At 41.8% G+C, this 24,753-nt stretch overlaps 1 protein-coding gene across 1 annotated transcript in view; it reads right to left on the bottom strand.

The window, feature by feature from the left end:
- LOC102382057 (canalicular multispecific organic anion transporter 2) overlaps positions 1 to 24,753 on the bottom strand; it is a 361,044-nt gene that overhangs the window by 65,675 nt on the left and 270,616 nt on the right. The gene's annotated exons all lie outside the window — the stretch shown is intronic.

Genomic DNA, 24,753 nt, shown 5'->3' with positions numbered 1-24,753 from the left:
TGTATTAGCCCAACGGAGACGTTGCAACAATAAATACATACATAAATAAATACATTAATTAACCAACCATCATTTTCTGCAAGCTTTTGGGGTCATAGAAAAAAGATCATTTTTGCAGAAAAAGATTTTTTTTTTCTTTCTTTTTGGCAGTGTCTCGGCGTCATGCAAGCATTGGCACGTGCACTCCCTGCAAAAAGGTGTTGCTGACGCTGCCTGCCACCACTGCACTGGTGACACTGCCAGGCGGTCTGCAATCGCCGCTGGGCACTGCCAGCGATGTCTGCGGGTGGTCGCTGCCTGCTCGCCACTCTCCCCACCGCTGTTGACAGTGCTGCGGCCGCCTGCGGGAGCTCACCGCGTCCCCCCCAGCTTCTGGGGGTACGCGGCGTTCATGAATACAAGGTGTCATTTCTGAACCAAGAATTGTAGATTTTCGCATTTCTTTTTGTCTCAGACCAACATGGCTACCAAATGCATCCTTAGGCTCAAGGCGCGCCCCAGAAATCGCTCTCTCTCAAGTTTCAGGCGTTGTTTTGACTAGAGATAAGAGAGCCAATTTTTTCCTGTTGCAAAAGTCTCAGAAAAACAGACAACAAAAAACCCAGCCACAACAGGCCGGAAGGTACTGAATGCCAAGGATACCTATTTGAAACCTGTGGGTTTTATCTTGTAAATAGTGTTCATTTGCATGCCAAACAGCAGTGACGGTGCATGGCCACTTGAGGAAGGTCTCAAGGCAGCCCAGGAAGCCACAGCCCCCAGGTTGAGACCCACAGGTGTAAGAAGACACGAGCGAGACGATGGGGCTCAGGGTGGCATTTGGACCAGATTCTGCAACACTGCATATCAACTGTGCTGGCACAGTTTTAGTGCTCTAGGCTTTGTGCACAGTAGGAAAATGAATAATTAGCCGTACTAATCATCAGCAACAAGAGAAGATGAGCCTACTGCTTGGGTTTAACCAGGTTGCTGAACTGAGCTGCGCAGTTTATTCTTGTTCCTTGCAGTTGACTTGTTTCCAGTGGTGCATCCCCTGCATCTGTTCCTGACCTCCATTATGAGCACTGGACACTTTTCGCAGGGAGTCTTTTTAGTGCATGAGTAACTAAAGAGAACGGTAATCAATATTTACCAGGGATAAAGTTTCCAAATTGTTAGGCCCGGCTAATATGTACCCAAGAGTCCTAAAAGAGTTGGTTGAGGAGAGCTCTGGCTTGTTCATTTTTCATCCATCTTTAGCCATTCATTGGTAGTGCTATGCCAGTCTTCAAAAAGAGGTGAGTCACGATACAGGTACAGACCAGTTGGCCTGACATCACACCTGGGCCAAAGAACTGAAAAATTCTGACAGGAGTCGAGTTGTTAAAGGATTAAATGAATGGGGAAATAATTAATTTCAGTTGATCCTTTTTTTTTTTTCTTTGGAAAATAGATCTTGTCAAACAAACCGGACTTAATTCTTTGAGAAGATTATGTATCTGGTTGATAAAGGTATGTATCTGTACTCTCTTTTGACTCATGTAAAACATCTGACTTAGTCCCGCAAGACATTCTGATAAAAAAAAAAATCAGCACTACAGTACAAATGAAGCAGCTGATAAATAGATCAGGAACGGCTAATGAACAGATTTTTAAAATCAGTCGCCATAAAGGAATCATCATCCAACCGGGGCATTTATGTGCTGATCTGCTGGTTTTAGTGCAAGGCCCAATGCTAGTCAGTATTTTTGTTAATGATGCAGAAATAAATATTGGTGATAAGATCTGTAGATGGCACAAATATTTGCAGACTAGTAAACAGCAAAGCACCGTCATATAAACTGTTCCGGTTTGTGTATTAAGCTATTTAAACAAAAGTGGATTTTAAAACAGCCAAATGCCAAGATATACTTCCAGGAGTAAGGAATGGGGGCCATACCTACAGAGTAGGGGCTCTGTCTGGGACGGACCCTGACAGCTCTGGGGGTACTAATAATGGAGCAACTCAATGCCAGCTCCCAGTGCAGTGCTGTGGGGAAAAAAAGTCACTTATGCAACCCACGTTTGGGCCCCGGATGACTAAGCTTTTCAAACTCAGTCTGTTGCTGTTGAAAAGTGACTGGTTTGGGGACTGGAGGCTCAAGTTCCTTATTTAATCAGAAAGCCGGATATACATCAGGCAGCAGCAATGCAAGCTTCTCCACCCCTCAGCCATTTCTCCCTCATGGACGTGTTTTTGCAGCATCTGGAGACCAGGGCAGTGCTAGCATTGTAGCAAGACCTGCTCTCACAACACTTTCGTTTATAGACTGAGCACCTAGCATCTGACAGCAGAGGCACTTACCAGGTATTGCCAAGAGCTCCTCCTGGGTACGTCTGAGGCTGTGTTGGGTTCTTGGTATCATCTGGACACAGGCTGGGGTCGTTAGTCCTCCCCCATGTCTTCTCAGCTCATATCTGCCCAACACTAAAATGGATCGGATGTCCTAAACTCAGGAATTTTACCCCGAGAAGAGGTATTTCTCTCGACGGCTGAAGCTGTCTAGGCCAGCAAGCTCAGAAAGACCAATGCAGTGGGAAGGAACACAATGGTTCAGGGACACAACTTGAGTTCACCTTTCCCAAGGGTGTCATTTTCCCTGAAAAAAAAAAGAAAAGAAAGATGCTACCCTGGCTTAGCAGGTCAGAAGTGGGAACTAGGTCCCAGGCTGCTCCACAGGTTTTAACTCAAGCTGCTCAACCCATGTTAAAAGCCAAGTTGCCCTGCCTTCACCAGCATTGCAACCCATGTTAGTTAACTAGAACACACTTTCTTTTTTGTTTTTTCCAGTCAAGACATTTGCTAAGAGACTTATCTTACCTGCACCGGTGGGAAATTGTAAGATATCTGTTCTCTTGGTGATGGTGTTGGAGGCAAAATGTTTTCAGCTGCAACCTCTTGCCTCTCTGCTCCTGCTGGACATATGACCGAGCCCACGTTTAAGATGCATTGTAATATTTGCAGCTCTGTCTTGACGGCAGGGGTTGAAATAGCTGGCACTTAACGACGGTAAGGGACAGAGGCATGAAGACACAGCCACACAGCAATCACTTCCTTGTTCTTAAAGGCCCTTTAGATAGGAGAGTAACTTTCTGGAGAATATAGTTCATATAGTGCCAGTAATGTGCTTTGTGTAGTACAGATAACAAAACACAATTGCTTCTTACCTTGAAGAGTTTACAGTCTAGGAACTAATCAAGCAGGGCCTAATCTTCTGTTGTCCTGCCCCTCATTCAGCCAATTACTTCTGCACGCAGAATGCTGTTTTATTAGCATCCTTCCCTTATTCTGGTAGTAACACATCACTCTCTATGTGCGCCGCTATAAGTGACCATGCCTCATGCAGGGAACAAGGCCAACAGAAGACAAGACACACTGGAAAATAAAAAGCTGGAGTAGCGGTGAGTCCACACTCTTGATTACTGATTCTTAGCTCTAAATATCAAGCCTTATTGGCAGTGTCAGTCTTTGATGTTAAAAAACAAATATTCATGATAGCCTCGTGGTTCAGCACAAAAGAAACCCAATAATAATTCAGAGAAATGGGAATACCAAGGGTGAATCCCTGGCCTCACTGTGTGTGGCCAATGGTAAAATTCCCATTGACTGGCTTTATAGAGTAGGAATTGTCCCCTTAGGGTAATTTGAGATTAATAACTCAAAGGGAGAAAAGATGGACCAAAAGGAAAGATCTGAAAATCTTTTCAATTCAAATCTTTTCAATTTTTTCTTTGCAGTCCTGGCAAAGTGGGCCTCAGATCCTCATTGCATCCTGCAGTGGTGTTATCATAATACAGCCATTCATTAAAAGCAATCATTGATCTGACATTTACAACAAGAGTCTGTGCACATACCCTGTGACAAATGAACACAAGCGCTTCCCAAGCATAATTCATATTACTGCAAAAATTTACATTATTCCAATCTATGTCAAAGGCTGGAAGTTGGAGTGTTTGAGGGTCTATTCTGTTTTATGCTCAAACTTTGGTCCTCATAAAAAACAGCATTGCTCATTGGCAATGGAGTCAGCCACTTCATCGCAGAATTTCGACTAATATTGTAGCTGCAAAGGAGTCCAAACCAAAGCTCTGCGTTGTAACACCTCTAACCTCCGCTGCATGCAGGGGTGCAGATTGAGGCTCAGATTCTGCTGGTGGCCACTAATTTATCCGTATAATGAATTTACCAAACTCCAGATCCACAAATTTATGTTTAACATTTGAACCTAGAGATAATTTTTGCCATTCCCATGAGATACAATAAATGCAGAACATTGCCATTGCTTAGTTATCGGTTCCAGCAATCATTTGCCTTCATCTCCTCCCCCTCCTCTACAGCGGGTGCCAGGAAGAAAGAAAGATTGTATTTCCTGGACCACTGGGATTTAGAATCCAAGCAGGTTTAGAAATGCCTATGCAGATTACTGATGTTTATTACTGAGATGTGCATTCATGGCCACGTTCTGAAGTTGGGAATGGCTGTGAATAATTCATTCTTGCTGATTTCTTAGGGATTCAGATAACTGCTGTTAATCATGGCGCTTCATTTGGCTGTGTGCAATTCCAAGGCTGTAATGTGTCTGAAGTGCTGCAAATAGCACTCATGCTTCTTACCGAGGTAACAGATTTTCTTTTAAGCTTTAGATTTTCCAAGATGCACCGAGTGGTTTGGAAGTGGCCTGATACAACTGAGAAGACATCAGACTGGGAAACTGGAGACGTGGGTTTTACTTGCAGCTTTGGCTTTGCTTGTCAGACCTTGGGTTAGACTAGGTCAGTGGGGGCCAACCTTCTTGGCAGCTATGCTACGAATTAGTCCTGCACCGTCTCCAAGTACGGCACTGATCCCTTTGCCCTGCCTGATCTGCTGCTCTGCTTTCTGCTTCCGGTCCTACCTGTTGCTGTGCTGTCCCCTCCCTGGTACCACACACAGAGGCTGCCTATGCCACTTGCTGGCAGGTTGGTCACCCTGAAGTGGAACATGCCACATGCCAGGCAGGTTGAGAACAAAGAGTAAGGACCTCCCCGCATCCCAGGTAACAAAGGAAGTTTCCTTCAGTCACAATTACTGGAAAGCACAAGGGAGGGGTAAGGAGAAAGCAAAACTGCTCTTTCCAGCTGTGGTATGATAAGTACACCATAAAATACATTGTAAAATAATTCTGCTGGCTGGGGAGAATCCTTAGGCTGCTGGTATTGCCTGGGAGCTCTTTCCATGCCAGATCTGCATCAAGGCACCAGAAGAAAAGAGAGAGAGAGAGAATTAGGCCCCTTGCCTCTTCAGATACAAAACCTTTCCCGTGTTGCATGGTATGGGTTACCCATTTTCTTTGCTACACATTTGTTCTACCATTTCATATTGAAAACAGTAAACACGATAACTCAAACGCAACCCAGTGGGGGCCTGCTCCAAGCCTCCTGAAGGAACCATAATGGTAGCCCTAGCCCCAAGCAGCACCGCAACTGACTGTACCCCGTCCCCCTCCCGCACACCTACAGCATCTCCCTGGCACCTCACAGATTCATTCCTCGGTGTGCTTGTAAATAGTAAGACCTTAATCAATGAAGCCCATGGCAGGTATTGCACACCCCTCTTCATGGCAGGTTTTGCTGTGAAAGATGTTTAGTAGGATGAATGAACATTTTTTTTTTAAAGTAAAATTGTTCATGTCCCAAATCAAATCAGCCAAATCAATTCCAAATCCGCGAGTCATTCAAGACATGGGCGACTGGTGCCTCCTGAGTCTAGGGGGGCACCAGATCACTGACGGGAGAGGGGAGGTCCCCCAGCGGTTGATCACCCATGGTGGGGATCCCCCATCAGCCGATCACCAAGCCAGTGGCGAAACCGGAAGTGCACTTCCACCAGCACTTCTAGTTGCACAGTTGGACTTCCAGGGGGTGCACAGCTGATCTCAAGGTCTCAAGGTGCGTGTGCACCTGCATGTACCCCCTATGCGTTGCCAATGACTCAAGAATCAAGTGTGGCCCTGCTAGCAGCAGGCATCCTCCACCCCCAGCTGGGGCTTCAGATGCTTCCAAATCCTTTGGCAGGCATCCTACGTGCAGGCCCGAGTCCGGAGGCTTGGGGTTCGGATGCCCCCGAGTTTTGCTTGCCCTCAACCGTACGGCTGCAGAACCAAGTTAGGGAGGAGTCTCCCATTTCCATAAAGTCGGTGTATAGCCGAGATCTTCCCACTGGAAGTGAAAGCGAGAGGCTAACTATGCCTTACCTCAGTCAGGGTACTACCTCCCTGCCAAAAAACGTGGTTTCCGCCTGCAATTAGGAAAACCACCCTAGTGGTCATGGTATTTCCCCTGCCAGGTACGTAACAACTGTGGACAAACAGGACATATCACCTGAGCTTAATCCTTAGCCTTCGGTACACCTGTCCCCCTCACGGCAAGTTCTTTCTCTTTTCCTTTCCCGCTGTCCGATGAATTCCCTCCCTCCCTTGTAACTAATCCGTGGTCCATTAGGATTTTACTGTCGTCGCAAAATGGCAACTTGGATTTCCAGAGCAGCAGCAGCAACCTTGCTCTGACTGCAAAGTCCCTATCGCTCGAGCTAACGGAGGATCTCCACTCGTTCTTAGCAGAAGGGAGACTTAACGGATGTGGGTGAGCAGTTCTGCTTCCTCCCAGAAGAGGTCACACGCAGAGCACGCAGGCTCTCCGGCTCGCTATCATTTTCCTTTATACAATGACGGATATGACTACTTCAGCCTGACAAGCCTGCAAATGGTTAGAATCTGTTTTGCCGCCCGTATAAAAGCATTGTAAACACATAAGTAATTAAGTGGTTTAACAATCCAGTCCATTCTCTTGCTGCAGCTCCAGGGAACTTTTGCTACATTATTTAGAGTATTAGTTGCAGAAAGATAATCCATTCAGGCCCTGTGAACACTGGCCAATTACAGCATTCATCGACTTAAGCAGGACTATAAAATGCCAGAGGATGCTGAGGGATTCTATATTTAATGTCTTGTAAACACATCTGAAGCAATGACCATAATCTATTTTAGCCCACGTAGAAAAAAAAATGAACCGCAAATGCCAAAATACCAACGGGTCCATGCCTTTAAATGACAACAAAAAAAGACAGACATTCCAGACCCCACCACAAAAAAAGAAACAAAAGAAGGCAACTTCCTTAATAAATATCTCAAGTTAAGCCCAAATTACATTATATAACTCAGCTAGGAAAAGTAGCATTGCCATCTAGTGACCAGCAATTAACCTGCACACAAGCCGGTTTTAGTTTTCTGTCCCTCTCCAGGTGCACATAATACTAGCACAGATCTTTTCTTTTGAGGACCACGGGGCAGTAGCAAACCACATCACGCAGCTCTGAGCTACGTACGGTATCCTTGTCACTCATGTGGGTACACTAAGGGTAGTGTCACGTCACCAGGAGGTTAAACAAGTTCAAAATCACACGGAGTCAGAGGTGGAAACAGAACCAGCAATTGTAGCTGTAGTCTCTTGCTCTGTTTGCTGCACACTATTCCTCGGCTCAACCCTGCAATGCAGGGCTAAGGTTTAAAGTCATTCTTGAGAGTATGATTTAGGGTTTGATTCAGCATTAGAGCTTTGGGGCTGGATAAGTACTGCAAAAGTTATATTCAAGGGTTAGGGTGAACCAATGCAGGGTTTTATTTTTAAATACATGTTTCTGAGCAGCATCAAATCATAGAGAAGACATCAGTCAGGCACAGATAGGAAAGACAAGACACCAAGGCTTGCCGCGTCACAAATACTGCAGCAAAATATGTTGATGGCTAAATATGATTGTTGGCAAAATATGTCTATGTACAATATCTAACACACAAGAACAAGAGAGATTCAATGCAACAACAAAAAAAAAGTGGCAAACTCTGAACTGGTTTGAGGAAATACTTTTTCTTCATATTCATCCTCTGTGGAACTCAATGCCATGGCAAGTTGTGTAGGCCAAGAAATGAGCAAGAGTAAAGAGGAGGCTGGATATTTGTGGAGCTAAGAGGGCTATTCAGAGTTATCCCAGTTAATGGTAACATTTTGGGAAGGGTTATTAAGCCTTGTGCTTCAGGAGCAGTCTGAACTATTAGAAATCAGGCACAGACATAAGGTGTTGGAGGAAGAGGGATTATCCTGCACCTTCCTGCTGCAGGATGCTGACACCTTCCATTGAAGCATCTGGTGTTAAGTAATTGCCGTCAGAGGCAGGACACCGAACTTGAACTTTAGGTTTTATCCAGCCTGGAAATTTCCATGTTCCCGTCTCCAAGATGAGCCCTACTGCAACCTCACAGAAATAAAAATGCAGGCATATTCTTAACAGTAAAGTGCAAAATGTTCACAGCTGGATTCCCCTCCTGTTGATTTTTAGTTTAACTGGAATTATGATTGAAGGGGAAGTCTAGCATTGCAAACAAAGACATTGATTTTATTTACTCCGTGTAATGTGATCCTGAAGTACTGAATTCAGTGCAATCACATTATTGTTAAACCAGCGTGAGGCCACTGAAACCCCAAGCAGTCCTATGAACTAGGCTCAGTGTCACGTACTGTTCTTATTTATGCTGCTGTGAAGACTTTATCCAGAGGCCACAGAAATAAATGGAAAGACTCCCAAAGACTGTAATGAGCTTTGGATCAGGCCCCAGATCTCGAGTATTAACAACAATATCATATCTAGCTCTTATGTAATGGTTTTCATCTTATTGGGTTTTTCATTGTAGCCGTGTTGGTCTAAGGACATCGGCCAGGCCAGGTTCTTTGGGTAGCTGTGATATCTTTTATTAGACCAACTGAATAGCTAGAAAAATGTTCTTTGCAAGCTTTTGGGTGCAATCACCCTTCTCCAGGCTTAGGAAGTCTCTGCCGTTCTGAGACTCCAAGGACTCCCTATGCCTCAAGAAGGGCGACTGCACCCAAAAGCTTGCAAAGGACTTTTTCCCAACTACTCAGTTGGTCTAATAAAAGATATCATATCTACCCTGCCTATGGTTTTCATCTGTAGTTCTTGGATTATACACATTACAAAGGAAATTAGTATCATTCCATTGACTTAAATGTACGCAGGCCAAATTTGGGTCCTAATGCTTAGGTTGGTGGTTAGAAGAATGGGTTAAAACGAACCATTGAGGGAGAAAGCTGTAATTTATCAATAAAGACTAAAGTTATGCACATTTAAGTAAATTTATAGATAAAGGCTAAAGTTATGGTTAACTGAAATGTTTCAAGTTATTACCATTATCTCCCTTTATTGACTACTGCTTTAAATCCAAACCATTGAGAAGATATGTAGGAAAAGTCTGAGTATACAAAGCTCCATGGCACAGTTTATAAATGCAATGCAGCTTTGTCCTTAGGTAACCAGTCACCTGTCTCCTACATTGACATTGCTTTGGGTACACCCTTCTGACTTGAAGTTTCATGTGATCTTACTGTAACATCAGTGCCTATAATGTACGTCAGCCACACTTTGCATCAAGGACACATTTCTAAATAAAATATATCAATAATAAATGACTGATGCATGTCATTGTTAATGAAATGAGGTGCGTGCATGCATATGCGGTTGTTGGCCAAAGCAAACCAGCACAATGTGTTAGAGATGACGGCTCTGAGCAACTTTGAGTTCTTAGACTTTATAGCAATGGATTAAACATGTATTAAAACATCCCTTCATAATTTATTAAGCTTTCATAAACTGTCACCTATTATGTGATATATATATATATATATAGTTTCAGAGATATGACCTATTAAGTTATGTTAGGTACATCCCAGGCCTATCTTGCCTAAACACGTTTTCACCCACAGAACAGGGTGTATAAAATATAATGAATTGGCTCCACCTTCAAAAACAGGCATGCTGCACTTTGAACCAGAAACAGCTCTCTGAAAGCACAGGGGTTCAGGCCCCCCCCAGACAGAGACAGCAGCATAGTAGTCTCCTTCTCTCAATCCACTGAGCTCTCAGGTCTGAAAGGAACTAGCACCACCATGGTCCTTGGGGGCCCTGCAAAGACAGGACCTAGGAGCCCACCTCCCAGATGGGGCACTGGGCTGCAAGAGAGAAACCACCCTACAGCTCAGAGCTAGGAGCCTCAGTCCCTTAGGAAGCCAGGCTTCAGACTCATCCCCCATTGCCCACTGGCTTGCTCAGGCATCCCCATTTTCACAGCGGTGATGGCTGTTGTGACACCCTTTCCGTGGTACTTTGTGGACAAACCTACATTTCAGCCACTTCAAAAGGGAAGGGGCAATGTTGCTTAGGAGTGTGCTGCAACAGCTGTGAACTAACCCTTGGGATGTTAGGGATGCAAGTCACCTGAACTCTGACTGCAAACGAAGCAGGGTTAAAGTGGCCGTGGCTTTGCGAGCATCATGCGCAAGGAGCAGTTGCATCCTAACAGCTTGTATCCATCTCCTTTGATAGCAAAACAATTGTTACTTCTGTTTATGCCTTTAAGCTCCCCTTGCATACTGTATAGGAGGCTTGGGTCCCTAACCTGGAACCTGTGAATCCTACAAACTAGCAGAGCACCCACAACTGTCCTCTAGGCTCTAGCTCTTTGCCTTCCTGCGCCTCAGTTCTGTACAACTGCACTTCCTTACCACCATGCAGAGGTTACATACATTAAAGAGTGTGATGCTCTCAGATAGGAGCGGTGGGGACCATACCTAAATACCTAGGAAAGTGAATCTGGACTGCCACTGTCATCACTTGTTTAGGCAAAGAAGGATCTTGGGTTGTTTGCGCTAGTAGCTAGTACAGAAGGACCAAGCTAGCTTTAAACGAGCTGGCTCAGGTAGCCGGTAACAGACTTGCTGCAGCAGGACGGAGTTTAGTCACAAATACTTGGGCAGACTTTGCAGCCTGTGCTGAGCATTGTGCTGAGCTAGCTCATTTAACTAGCGTGGGTGTTTCTGCACTATGGTCACTGCTCTGATTGTGGTGCAGCTATACCCTCAGGAGAGAGCGTAGATAGTTCTCCTGGAACTGCTACTTACAACTATGAGAAATTAAGTGAATCAAATACATCCAATATCCAATTAGCCCAATGCACATTTTTCCACCAATCTAAACATTTGGGTAAACTGGAGAGAAGTGGAACAGGCAGTCATTAAACAGGCAGGCAGTGCTGTGCAGATGCAGGGCTAAGTCATCAAACCAAGCCAGCATTAAGTTTAAACTGAAACCAAAGACAAATTCAGAAGCAAAGAATTCTGCTCAAATTAAGCATGGTTTGTTTGTTAAGTTCAACGTACTTAACAGTAAAACTAACTTTGGTCTTCCACAGTATCTAAGGATTTCAAAGCACTTTTCTAACGTCAATAAATGGTTCACAAAACCTGACAGAGGGATCATTTGGCCTGGTCGTGAAATGCAGCCATCTCTGGGGAGGAGCACAGCAATGATAAGACACTGCACAATAACTATATGCAAAACAATCTAGGATGGGAAGTAAAACAGGGTAAAAGGCAGCTGAAAACTTATGTAGGCCTCATTTAAGGATGCAGGATGCAATTATTCACATTAAAATCCAGCGAGTTTCTTAGACTTAAGACCTGGGGATAACTTTTTATAAGCCATGTGCATTTAGTTCATTGTTCTTTCATGTATATTGGACCCATGTTCAAATGGATGTATCGCAATAGCTTTGATATCAGTGCAGGTTAGTAGAAGTGACCGTCTGGCTGCTGTGGAAAGAAGAAGGACACCTACGGGGCATAGGGTCACCATATATATATGGGATGTTTGCCCCTCTGCCAGTATTATCATTTTTAATGTGCCCCCCAGTGTTAGAACTGGTCTGTCTCTGACACTGCAATAAAAGCCAAAACCTCCTATGAATAAACAGCATTTGACAGTGCATTGGAGAAAAAGTTGTCTTGCAAATGGGATTTTCCATGTGCCCAGAAAATAAAAGCATCTTTTCCAGTTCACATATCCCCTTTTCCTAAAAATACTGCTTCCCATCACATCCCCTAGATGGCAGCAACATTACCTGCATGCTCACAGCAAAATAAAGTTGTATTCAGGTTGATCTTGCACACGACTGAGGAGGTAAGACAAATAAGTGCAAGAACTGGATTTGGGACTCAGTAGGATTTAGCTTCTATTCCCAGTGCTGCTACTGACCTTCTGCATGACAGGGCCAACTCCCTGCACTCCTCTGCATCTCTCCAACCCTTCATCTGCCTTGTCCGTTTAGGCAATAAGCACTGGAGCAGAGACTCCCTCGCTCTGAGCCTATGCCGCATCTCAGTTGGCTCCTTTGGGCATTACTGTAATAAAAAGAAGCTGAATCTCATGGGGATTTTTTTTATTGCTTTTCCTCTCTCATCTTTTAGATGACTGTGGCAAAGTATTTCCTTAAGATTTCTTGTAAAGCAATATTTTGCTTTGCACCTACTAACTAGAAGCAAAATATCCTCTTGCTTCATGCTTTTTGGAATATGTGAGACAGCTTGATGGTTTTAAAACCATCAGCAACTTCAGGACCCACCTGGTGCACTGGGCATGCAGTTCTTGCAGTGCAATATTGCTGATGAAAAAAGTATGATAATTAGTTGACGCCACTGTAGTGGTCTGGACCAAGCCAAGAACATATCGTGTTTAAAACACAGAACCCCTGGATGCAGCTTTCACCACATACAAACCCAGCCAGTTTATTGCAGCAGCCAGATTTACTTACCTGATGACAGGAAAATGCAAGCTCCTCCAGATTCGGTATGCTGATGCCCTTGGGAGAAAGGAATCAAGTATATACAAAGGAACAGGCGAAGTTCCACAAATGGTCAGTCTGAAAAGGAACCTTCTACAAATCCCAAGTAAAAAAAAAACACAAGTGAAAAACAAGCCTTCACAAATCATTTGCATTGCCAGTTTCCCATGAGAATAAGTGTTCACTAACTTTCAGCCCTTGGAAGCAGAGTGCCCCAGCCACCTAAGAATGGAAACAACCTGAAGGGTCAATTCATTCCCTTGTAGGGGGGGCTTGATCTTGCAAAGTGACTTGCATCGTGCGCCAATCCAGCACACCCTATCTTGAAGCCAATGGAGCTGTCACTTCAGGTTAAGCACATGCCTGGGAACTTGGCTGAATCAAAGTCATCATTCAGAGCACTTTGCAGGGGGTTGAATCAGAGTCAAAGAGCTGCTCAACCCAAGCAGGGCCCTGTTTTGTAGGCTCAAAAGGGACTTAGGGGCACAAGGGTTCTGTGCCAGCCCTCTGCAGGGCAAAATTCATTCCACGTAAGCATTGATCAACAGTCACGTCAGAAACGTCCAGGCACTGTTTTCAAAGCAGACATGAGCGTGGACCAGAGCCCTGGATCAGAATGCACGCTGCAGACGCCCATCAATATCTGAACTTCTAGTACCATTGTGATCGGCTGGTGATGCTGTTGAAGCAAACTCAATAGAAGAGAAGTATAATCAAGGATAATACAATAACTAAGCCTTTCACTTGTGACTGTTTTCAAAGGATAAAAGGCTACTGCTACGAGCAGCCATGCTTACACCTTTTAGCTAAAGTGCCAGATATAGCTGCTTAAAGTGGTGGGTTCAAAGCTTGATGGTGACCCACAAGGAACAGTTAACGTACGTCCGCTTCTCCATAACTCTGCAACTTGTACAGTCATTTATACCAAGCGCATGGAATTCACTGCCACAGGAGGTGCCGGAGGCAGATAGCTTAGCCAGGCTCAAAAAGAGACTGGATAAATTCATGGATGATATATCCATTAATGGCTATTAAATAGAATGGATAGAGATGTTTCCTCTGGCATCTCTAAATTAATGCCAGGGAGATACTAAATAGGGAAGAGATTGCTAGACATAGCTGGTTCAATGCTCTCCTATAGCATCTATTTCTGCCACTGTTGGGGACAGAATACTGGACGAGATGGACCATCGGTCTGACCTAGTATGGCACTTCTTACTTTCTTTTGCAAAATGAAGATAAAATGCTGCCAAATTAGAATGGTGCCATTAACGGTGGGGTAAAAGACAGCACAAGGTGCAGGTTGGCAGAGAATGGAGTCTGTAATGCCTTACTTAGGTTACCAAATAAGTCATTAACTCACAGAAAACTCCCAAGTTCCCTTCTATGTACAAATCAAACCCATCCCTCCCCAAATCCCTTTTTCTCGTCTATGGTTACAACAGTCTTCACTGAAATCCCCGTGGCTTTCTTGTTATTCAGCCCCTACTCAAATTGCACTTGGCCCAGGTATTGCAGCTGCTCACGAGCAATCGACTACCTTGTTTGTTAGCAAAGCAGAACGCACCTGGCAACATGCTGGGCCAACTTCATTTCTGGTGTAATCTTAATGGCTTCACAAAGAATTCGCGTTTACTAAGCATCCTTTAAATTTCCAGCCTGCTTCTGCTAAGTTATACTTCGTGGACACCAACATGTTTGCAATTAGAAAATGACCAAAGATCGGACCAATCTGAACGATAAACAGATCGTCGACCACAAAAGAAGTGAAATGCACATTTGTTTTCTTTTCAAAAGCTTTTAATAGGACACATTTGTTTTTGTCATTTGTAAAGATTTACACTCATTTCTTTTTAGAAAGAACATTTTAACCCAATTTTCCCCATTAATACCAGCTTTTGCTGCCCTGATCAAAGACCCAGTTTTGGTCTATATACCTGATACAGTATAACAATATATTAACTATTAAATACAAAGTTCTATAATATATACTAGGTTGTTACGGACATTGCAATAGTACTGTGCCTACTCTAGTCATCTCGTGTAATAGCGTACATGGGTTATTATAATCAAGGGTCAGAGAAGGGGGAACTGGGGCAATTGCCTCATTTACAACGATAAATCTTTTGTATTTCTTTTCGTCTTAAACCAAACCTCGGTGTTGAGTGCAATCCACAGAAGCCAAAAACAGTGTTTTTTGCCCTCCTCCAAAATTATCTACAGTTTAAATAACCTGTGGTCTACCTACGAAAAGTTAGGAGTACTAAGTGCAATGCTGCAAGTATGGAATTTACATTTTTCCAGACACGGTCACAATCTCTCTTTCCTCATAGGTAAGACTGGCAAAGCAAAATCTTCTCTTCCCATCCATATACAGTAAATCCACAATATTAAAGTGCTGGTGTGCTTTGAATGGACTGGATAGCAATGTGACTAAGTTACGATCAGGGCTGACGGAGGTTTCAGGTGGGCATAGTTTGTACCGGTACAGTTTGGAACAGTAGAGCACTAAAACATCATAGAACTTTAATTAGCTACTCACTTCCACACATTACCTTTATGCAGACTTTGGAATGAGGTTATAAATCTTGTAATACAGTAGATCTGGCTCCAAATTTATGAAAAGAAAATATTAGACAGAGCTTCTCCTGTTTCCAAGATGCTATGCAGACTTTTAAGAATTTATCTACAGATGTCTACAAAAATATAAAAATTCTATCAACAGAACCATTCTACAGAATTCCCGTGGATTTTTGTACATTTTTTGTTTAAAAAAAGTCAGATTCTATAAAACCCCCCCCAAAGGTATCTAAAATTATTTTAAGATTATTGCACACTCTGCAGTACATTTGTATTTGATTTTCAAAAGGGCGGCTAGAAAAAAATCATCTCATTTAGAAAACAAACTATTTTACATGCTTTTTTTTTTTTTTCCTGAATGCATCATCATACAGTATGTTTTATTGATTGGTCTTTATTGAACATGAATGTATGATGTAAACTTGGTTTTATTGTTATTCACACAAACCTCGTCAGTGGACAAAACCCAAAGTACTGAAAATAGAAGAGATTTAAGCAAAACAGGTTTTTATGCTTCCTGTTACAGTTGGAGCGCAGTATGGACTAACATTACATCACCTTCTTGCACCATGATTTCAGACTAAAATATTGCACATTATATTACATGGAAGGTACTGTGTGTGCATGTGTAGATACCACTCCAGCTATATAAAACATTGTGAATAATTTAGCAAACTTGGCTACATTATTTTTAGTGACCATTTTGCCAAATTATTTAGTAGGATCAAAAGAGAAGGCTAAAGCTCATTAAGAGAGTAAAACCAAAAAGGGATTAAGGATATTTCTCAGGCTTACCACATTGTAATTTTATTATTTCCTTAAACACGATCTGGGCGAAGAACAGATGAAAGGCTTGTTTGTTCTGTAATGACTGTTTTAATTGGGTTTAACTTTGGAATTGGACTCGCATTCTCAGAGAGAGTGCTCTATCTAAGGGCACGTATTAGGGGAAATAATGTCCTAGCCAAGAATTAATCTATCTGGAAGAGATGGTACAGGATGTTAATCTTGGTGCTTCAAAATAAACTGATTGTCTGGCTGGCTGCATTTTTATGGGACACGTGAAGTCAACAGTGCTTGTTCAAGACAATAAACTTCCTCAAGTCAAAACGCAAGAAGCTTAAGTCTTCACCCGGGCCTATTAAACACAGGGCATCTTTCTTGTGCAGATGCATCTGAAGGTAATGAAGAACAAGTAGTCATGACAGAGTAATTTCTGCACCCACAAAAACAATCTTACAACCAAAAGGTCTTAGTAGTTTGAAAAGGATCAGCGGTGCTTAAAATGTTATGAGCTCCCAAATGATAGAGTTTGTATTCTTGAATGAAACCAGTCCAAATCCCTCTCTCAATCACACGGACTCACGTCTCCATCCTACGAAGACATGCCTATGCTTAATTTTAAGCAAGTAGCCCCATTAATTTAGCAGGGACTACTCTTATCTACTCACATACTTAAAATTAAGCTTGTAAAGCCGTAGGGAGGCCGGTCAAGTTGATTCTACCAAGGATCAAAGTTTGTTTCAGATTTAGACCAGGTCCTACTGGTGTAATTGAGAGCAGGACATGGCCCAGTGAGCCCAATCCTGCAGGGATTTGTACTCTGTGTAATCCTACCGACTACAGTTTCACAAACTGATTTTTTGATGCGGTGTTAGCGCAGAGTCAGCTCATTACATGCCTAAATGACTGACATTAAGGACAAATTATGACATTTTGGTACCAATTCGCTCTTAATTTAGCCTCATGCCAAAATGTTGCTGGTGAAAGCCTTTACTAGATGGGACAAAATGTATATCAGGGTCTTGCAAATTAACTCCAGTTCTGGTAATGAAAAACTTGCTTGTTTTACTGAAAATAAAACAAGTTGCTGTTACTTCAATATCTACAGATTTCCCTATATGTACTTTCTAGAATATCCTTGCAATCTTCAAGCCAGGTCTGATGCAACTAAGCTCTTAGACATATGCTTCTCTACACACATTTACTTAAGTCTCACTGAGAAAGAAGAGACTTCAGCATGGTCTTAACTTTGCATATGCTTAAATGCTTTCTCTAATCAGGACTGCACTTGAGTTTAAGTGACTGCAAATTTATTTATAGGTCTTCTTCCTCTCTGACACTACTATAAAACAGGAGTGATTGCACTGGTGTTACACTAGGGTCGAACCAAAGAAAGAGAGCAGGAAAAAAATTTCAATACCCCAAACTATTGGGGAAAATATTCAAAAGTGCCTATAGGTCTCAGGTATCTAAATCATATTAAGTGCTTTTGAAAATTTGATCCATTGACCATTTGATCCATTGACCACCACTATTACCAGCAATAAATATATTTAACATTTTTTTTATAAACCAACATAGTGGAAATGTCAATATATAGTTGAATTCTCTTTACAGTATAAATCTTTACATATCTATTGGCATACTGTATATTTCTGTTCTACTGCACCTGTTTTTACTCTGGATAATGATTTTACATTAGGTCAGAAAAGAATTTTATTTAAAAAATTCCATTTAATTTCTAGCGTATTCAAACGACTTGTCTACAGAATAGGATGAAGTTTTAGGGGTAAAAATAAGTTACATTACAGTTTCAAAGTTATTTTTGTTCATTGTTGAGCGTGGGATACACTTCCTCTGTAATGCACTAATTGGCTACATTTTGTGCTTTGCAAAACAAAACAAAATAAAAAAAGAAAGAGAGAGAAAGGATTAAATATGTATTTTTAGGTTAAAATATCCATAAAAACCAGCTTCATCTCAGAAATATTCTGAGATACATAAAGCAGAAGAAAATTAAACGAGTCCTTAGTCACAAAATGTACTACATCCCGCAATACTAGATTCAATTAATTTAATAAAATATAATATACATATAGATTCTGCACATTGTATTGCTTTTACCTAAGCAGAACATATGCTTAAGTAAGCGTGATATAGGTTAACCACTCTTTAACCAGCTGGTTCTTTAAACTTTCTTTGGAAATTTTTTACCCAGTGCCATTTTGGAATACAGAGATATTTTTTTTTGTTGTTTTTTGTCTTTTATTACATGAAAGGAAGAAAACATTTGGCACCAACAGAAAAAAGTAATTCAGGGATCCATTTCTGTTTGATCAAAGGAAAAACTAGGAAGTGTCAACAAGTCTTTCTTTGGGGTAGGAGACATTGCCACACTGTCTGGAAGCAGTGGATCCCCTATGTCCATCGAATCCTTGGAATCACAAGAGGGAGCACGCCTTCGCAAGCAAATGTCTGCACTGGGAGGTGAAATGCCATGAGGTCCTCTAGGTAACAACCTCCGTCCATCTGGTGGATCTATTGATATACATGGGGGGCTCAGTTTTTTCTTTTGCCGTGTTCCTTGCAAGCCTTCCATTTCACTTAAGACCTGACTTATGAAGCCAGAAGAGCTAGATGTGGAATGGTGTTGAGGGCTGTTTTCCATGGAACAAATTTCTATGGAATGTCTCCTTTGATCATCTAACCAAGATGATGGTTTTTTGAGAAGACCCTGGGTATCTACACTGTAGTATTTCTTCAGGTCCTTCAAAGTTACATTGCTGCTACTGCCTACATTCCTCTTCGGACTTGAACCGCTGAACAGGCACTCAAGGCTGTACAAGTTCCTGAAGTTAAAGGCTCCAAAGAGCTGCTCATTTCAGATACTTCTTGGTCCATTGAGTTTCCTGGTGTTTCTTGGTATGAGTCTGTACATACACACAAAGTTGGCGTGTGCTTGGAAATATTATACTGATTGTGGGAATGTTGTTGAGTATGAACACTTGATCGGCTCCAGCTGGCCGACTCTCTTGCTTCTGAGGGTATCAGAGCACTCGATGGATCCTCTGCGGGCACCGCCGGGACAGTGGTATCAGAGAGTTCACTCACCTCTACTTGGAGGTTCTCCTTGCTTTCGGAGCAATGAGTGTCCAAAGAGTCATTCCTTATTGCCATCTACACCAGAGCATCAAGAAATTGGGGAGGAGGGAAATCGTCAGATGAGAGGCACACACCAAACAAAGGTTAGTACAGGCAAAGCACAAAATTAACAGGACAGGTAGTCACTCTTGGGGCTAAACTCTGCTGAGACGCACATCAATGCAAATCCAGAAGGAACTCCACTGACTTCCATGTTACAACCTACTACCAGTAACTCTGGTTTCAGTATGATTCCTCTGACTATGCATCAATGTAAGTTAGAGCAGGATTTAAGGACAGCAGACTCTCAGATTTTGTTGTAGCAAGATGTAGATGACCAAAAAAAAAAAAAGAAAAGAAAAATTGCAACTTTCTCTATGTTTAGCTCTATTTCTACTCAAGCAAATGACAAAAAAAAAAAATTTTTTTCCTATTGGAATCAAAGGCATGCCCTTCCACTGACTTCGCTAGGGATTGGGGCAGGCTCAAGGATTACAATCCAGCAAAGTACTTCCAGATGTGCTTACATGAAAACATTTGTAGCCTCACCAAAATCAATGGGTCTAACACAGAAAGGTAAGTATGTACCTAAGTGCTTTGTTGGTTATAACCTCAGGATGTAAAAGAAGGGAGTTTGTAATTTCATGAAATATAAATGTATCCTCTCACTCACTCACGAGTGACCTAGCCTAGCTTAATGTGGCAGAACTACTTCTGTGAGCGTCTGTATGCATTTGCAGTATCTGGGGGTTAGTTGTCTTCGAAAAGCATTCTCACTGCATCCTGGGTTTTATGAGTCTGTTGTTTTTAGCAAACAAGCGTAAATCACACTAGAAGAGTGCTTCTGTTGTCCCAATCCAGTGAGTGGTTTGCATTAGAAGATAAAGAGTCCATTACTATCATCAGCTATAAGGAGTTATTTCCTTTGCTAAAGGGATGCATATTTTCAGCCCTCAAGGTTCAAGATTCAAAGTCCACTGGAAATCTAGACAGTGGGTGGAAGGAAATTTTTATACAAGTTCCTTGGGGGCAAGGAGTATCTTTGTTTTAGTATATTATCTACTGCTTAGGACATCACTGGAACTAAATAAATCATAAAGGCCTGATCCTCACACATGCAAACCCTCCCAAATACCTGACTTGTATTCATTACATCTAGAGCTAGATCAGGGGTGGGCAAAATGCAGCCCACAGGCTGCATTTATATATATATATATATATATATATATATATATACACACACACACACACACACACACACACACACACACACACACACACATATATATACACCCCCCCACGCGCGCGTACATATATACATATACATATCTCTCTCTCTCTCTCGCGCTCTTTCTGTCTCTCTCTATATATACATCTTTATATATATACATACACACACACACACCCCCACCACATTACGTTTTTATGGTAACATGGTTTTTATTTTCCTGACACCAATTTTACAATTAGAGTTTAAGCACCTACAATGATTTCTATCTTTTATACTAGATGAGTTCAGGTTTCTCAAGGGATGCTGTACTGAGGCTGCTTGGTGTCTGAGGAAATACAATCCTTACCCATGGCTGCAGGCAGGTTGGAAGCAGCATCTTTATGTCTTCCCAAACCTTTTGCAGAAGTCAGTGTTTTGTTTGACTGTTGTCTGCCTATTTTGTACAGCATTTATAAACTGTCTTTGTTAGTTGGCTTTGGATGCAAATAATTCAGTTGGGAGACATTTTTTCTTTATCTTTTTTCATAATCTGAAAAAAACCCTCGGGCCACAATTTAATATACAAGTTTGAAAAGATGGGCGTATTAGTCCTTAGCAATATTTCTGTGGTCAGACAGTTACCTCAAAATTATTTCCACAATGAAACTTCATGAAACATAGTCCATAAAGATCAGCCAAACTTTTTTTTTTTTAATCATTTGAGCAAAACCCTATAGCTGCTACTTTGGTAAAACTCCAATGAACTGCAATACACGCACACACTCATTTATACAAGTGCTTAATTATAAGTGCATAAGTAATCTCTTTGACTTCATAGGGTTTCTCACAAAGTTAAGCACATGTAAATATTTGCAGAATTAGGAAAATTCATATGCATGTAAGTACATAGGCACACATGTATAATTATGTATATGCAAGTTCACACACACAGAAATACATGCATGCATAATATATATTATATGCATTACAAACATATAACTCATTGATCTTGCTAAAATTTGTACATTCATCTTTCCTGTTTAGCTTCCAGATTAGAAATTTAGTATTAGCATGTATAAACAATACACTGAAAGGCTATTTGAATTGACACCTGTTTGAAAAGTTCTAATTGGTTTATAAAAAAATTGTAGAGGGAAGAAATGTGTCTAAAAATCTACAATAAAAGTATTGAGGTTAATTCCAAATGTTCAAATTCCTGCTAATGTGACGGACTTTTTTTTAAATCTGGGTTCAGTGAGGAACATTACAGCTTTGTTTCTGAATTCCTGCTCATGGGTTTATCTTAGACCTTGAACATGGGCCTGATCTTGCAAAGGGACATGCATTAACTTTTGTTAGAGATAGCAAGGGTTTCCACAGGCAGATCTTTCCACAGTTGCCTATTACAGTAAGCAAGATGATTTCTGAATACATCATATTTTCTGGAATACTACATGCACCTTTTCTCCTAAAAGTGGCCTCTCAAAACTGGGATGTATATATTCAGTAGAGAAAATTAGTGTTGAAGATCATCAGTCCAACAACCCCCTGCTCAAAGCAGGACCATCCCCAACTAGATCATCCCAGCCAGGGCTTTGTCAAGCTGGGCCTTAACAGCCCCCAAAGATTGAGATTCCACCATCTCTCTAGGTAACCCATTCCAGTGCTTCACCACCCTCCTAGTGAAGAAATTTTCCCTAATAGCCAACTTAAACCTCTCCTTGCTGCAACTTGAGCCCATTGCTCCTTGTTCTGTCATCTGTCACCACTGAGAACAGTCCAGTTCCATCCTCTTGGGAACTACCCTGCGGGTAGCTGAAGGTTGCTATCAAATCCCCTGTCAGTCTTCTCTTCTCCAAACTAAATAAACCTAGCTCCCTCAGCCTCTTCTCATAAATCATGTGCTCCAACCCTCTCACCATTTTCATTGCCCTCTGCAGGACTTTCTCAAACTTGTCTACATCTTTTTTGTAGTGGGGGGCCCAAAACTGAACACAGTACTCCAGATGTGGCCTCACCAATGCTGAATAGAGGGGAATAATCACTTCCCTCGATCTGCTGGCAACGCTCCTACCAATGCAGCCCAGGATGCCGTTAGCCTTCTTGGCAACAAGGGCACACTGCTCACTCATAATCATCTTATTGTCCACTGTAACCCCCAGGTCCTTTTCTGCAGAGCTGCTGCTTAGCCAGTTGGTCCCAAGCCTGTACCGGTGCATGGGATTGTTCTATCCTAAGTGCAGGACTTTGCACTTGTCCTTTTTGAACCTCATGAGATTTCTTTTGGTCCAATCCTCCAAATTGTCTACATCACACTGAATCCTAGCCCTATTCTCCAGTGTATTTACTACACCCCCAAGCTCGGTGTCATCTGCAAACTTGCTGAGGGTGCAATCCATCCCATCTTTCAGATCATTAAGGAAGAACTGAACAAAATGGGTCCCAGGACTAACCCCTGGGGCACGTCACTTGATACCAGCTGCCAGCCAGACATTGAGCCATTGACTACACCCTGTTGAGCCTGACAATCCAGCCAGCTTTCTATCCACTTTACAGTCCATTCATCCAGCCCATACTTGCCTGCAATAATGCCATGGGAGATGGTATCAAAAGCCTTGCTCTGATACATGTATGCTTCTGCCTTTGGTTTTACCCAGAATTCTGCACAATTTAGGGCCTGATTCTCAGCTGATATAAAATTGGCAAAACTCAGTTGTTTTCTTAAGTAGTGCCAATTTACAGTGATGGAGGTCTTACACTTAAAGAGTAAAACAAAGGTATCTCAACCTTCACCTGGAATATATCAGTTTTGTTGATTGGTAATAATTATTTTGCCATGACATACATATGTTCAGCTCTCTGTCTTCTATGCTTGTTGCTTGAACATATCTATTGACAAAACTTGGTCCAATATTATAGCTTCCTTTCTGGTTAAAATGCCAAAGCAGTGAGGAACGTACTGGTAATTAAAACCAGGTAATGGTAGGCCTTTGGTTACCCAAAATGCCAATGATTTCAATGGGCAAAGAATACACAATAAATTCATGAGAAAAGGCCACATGAAAGGAAAAATGCAGCAAAAAATTATCAGTTAATTTTGCTTGTAAACAAACTGTGTGGTAATATATAAAATGAGCATTAGACATTTCTAATTCTTTCTTTCCTATGATGCAGGCATCTTTGGCAGACCATAGTAAGAACTGTTTGGGGAAAAAAAAAAGTTTCATTGAATTGTTTTACAACTTAAGAAAAGATTTCCACCCACTCTCTTCATAAGCCTTTGCGGTTTTTTATTGTCACATGCATCTTTAGTAGCCATAGCTTGATGTGCTTTTAATGAGCCTTTAGTTACAGTCCTGTGCATTAAGTTACAATCCTGGCACCTGACCTGAAAAGTCAACATGGTTTTAATTTCAAGTAGAACTTCGCTGCAGAAATCACTTGTACAGTGCACTGGCAAGGAGCACATTCTTCAGCTTTAATTATTCTTTCAAAGCATTTGAAGTTCTAATTGTTGTTTTTGAATTGATCACTAATTGTCAGCCTCTCCACAGTCTACAGTTTTACATCACCGCAGGGGTCTGTGTCCACTCTAACAGGGAAGGGAGATTTAACAACTCAAAATTTAGTGAGGAAAGTGCATGGATCAGGTATGTGGCAGACCCTACTTATTTATACATAAATTAAGGAATGAAGGGGAAAAAAGAAAAAAAAAAAAGGAAAACCAATCACAGTTCCATGCAATATACAGAATAAGAAAGAAAAAAATTGAGGGCTGGAAATGAAACCATTACACTGGACTCCAGTGAGGTGCCAACATCATTATAATGGGAGCTACAGCACAGCGAAGTGAGCACTTGATAGCGCAGCAGCTCTGGAAGCAAAGCGTCCATGGATGTCACAGGGAATTTTTGCTCCTTTAGGAATTGCAGTCCAGGCTGTATATTATTATTAACAGATACACCATCACAGAGCACTTCTCTATTGCTCTTCACCCAGAGATCTCAAATGTGCTACTACTAACCTACATGTATTTGTAAGCCTATTTTACACAGGGTAGAGGTTGATCAGGAACTCACAGTTCTCTAAGTTAATGAAGGGCACAAAAATGCTCTTCAACCTTGAACATAAAAGTTCCTGCCTGCCTATGGCCAGATGGGATTGATTGCATGCGATCTGGGAAGTTAATGAAGGGCACAAAAATGGTCTTCAACCTTGAACATAAAATGCTGGCATTAGGACAGAGAGCACATGTATTGTGTTAGACCCAACATTTTCAAACCTTGGTGCTTAAATGCT

The sequence above is a fragment of the Alligator sinensis genome, unplaced genomic scaffold (assembly GCF_000455745.1).
Source record: "Alligator sinensis unplaced genomic scaffold, ASM45574v1 scaffold876_1, whole genome shotgun sequence".
Lineage (NCBI taxonomy): Eukaryota > Metazoa > Chordata > Crocodylia > Alligatoridae > Alligator > Alligator sinensis.
This window is presented reverse-complemented; position numbering and strand designations above follow the sequence as displayed.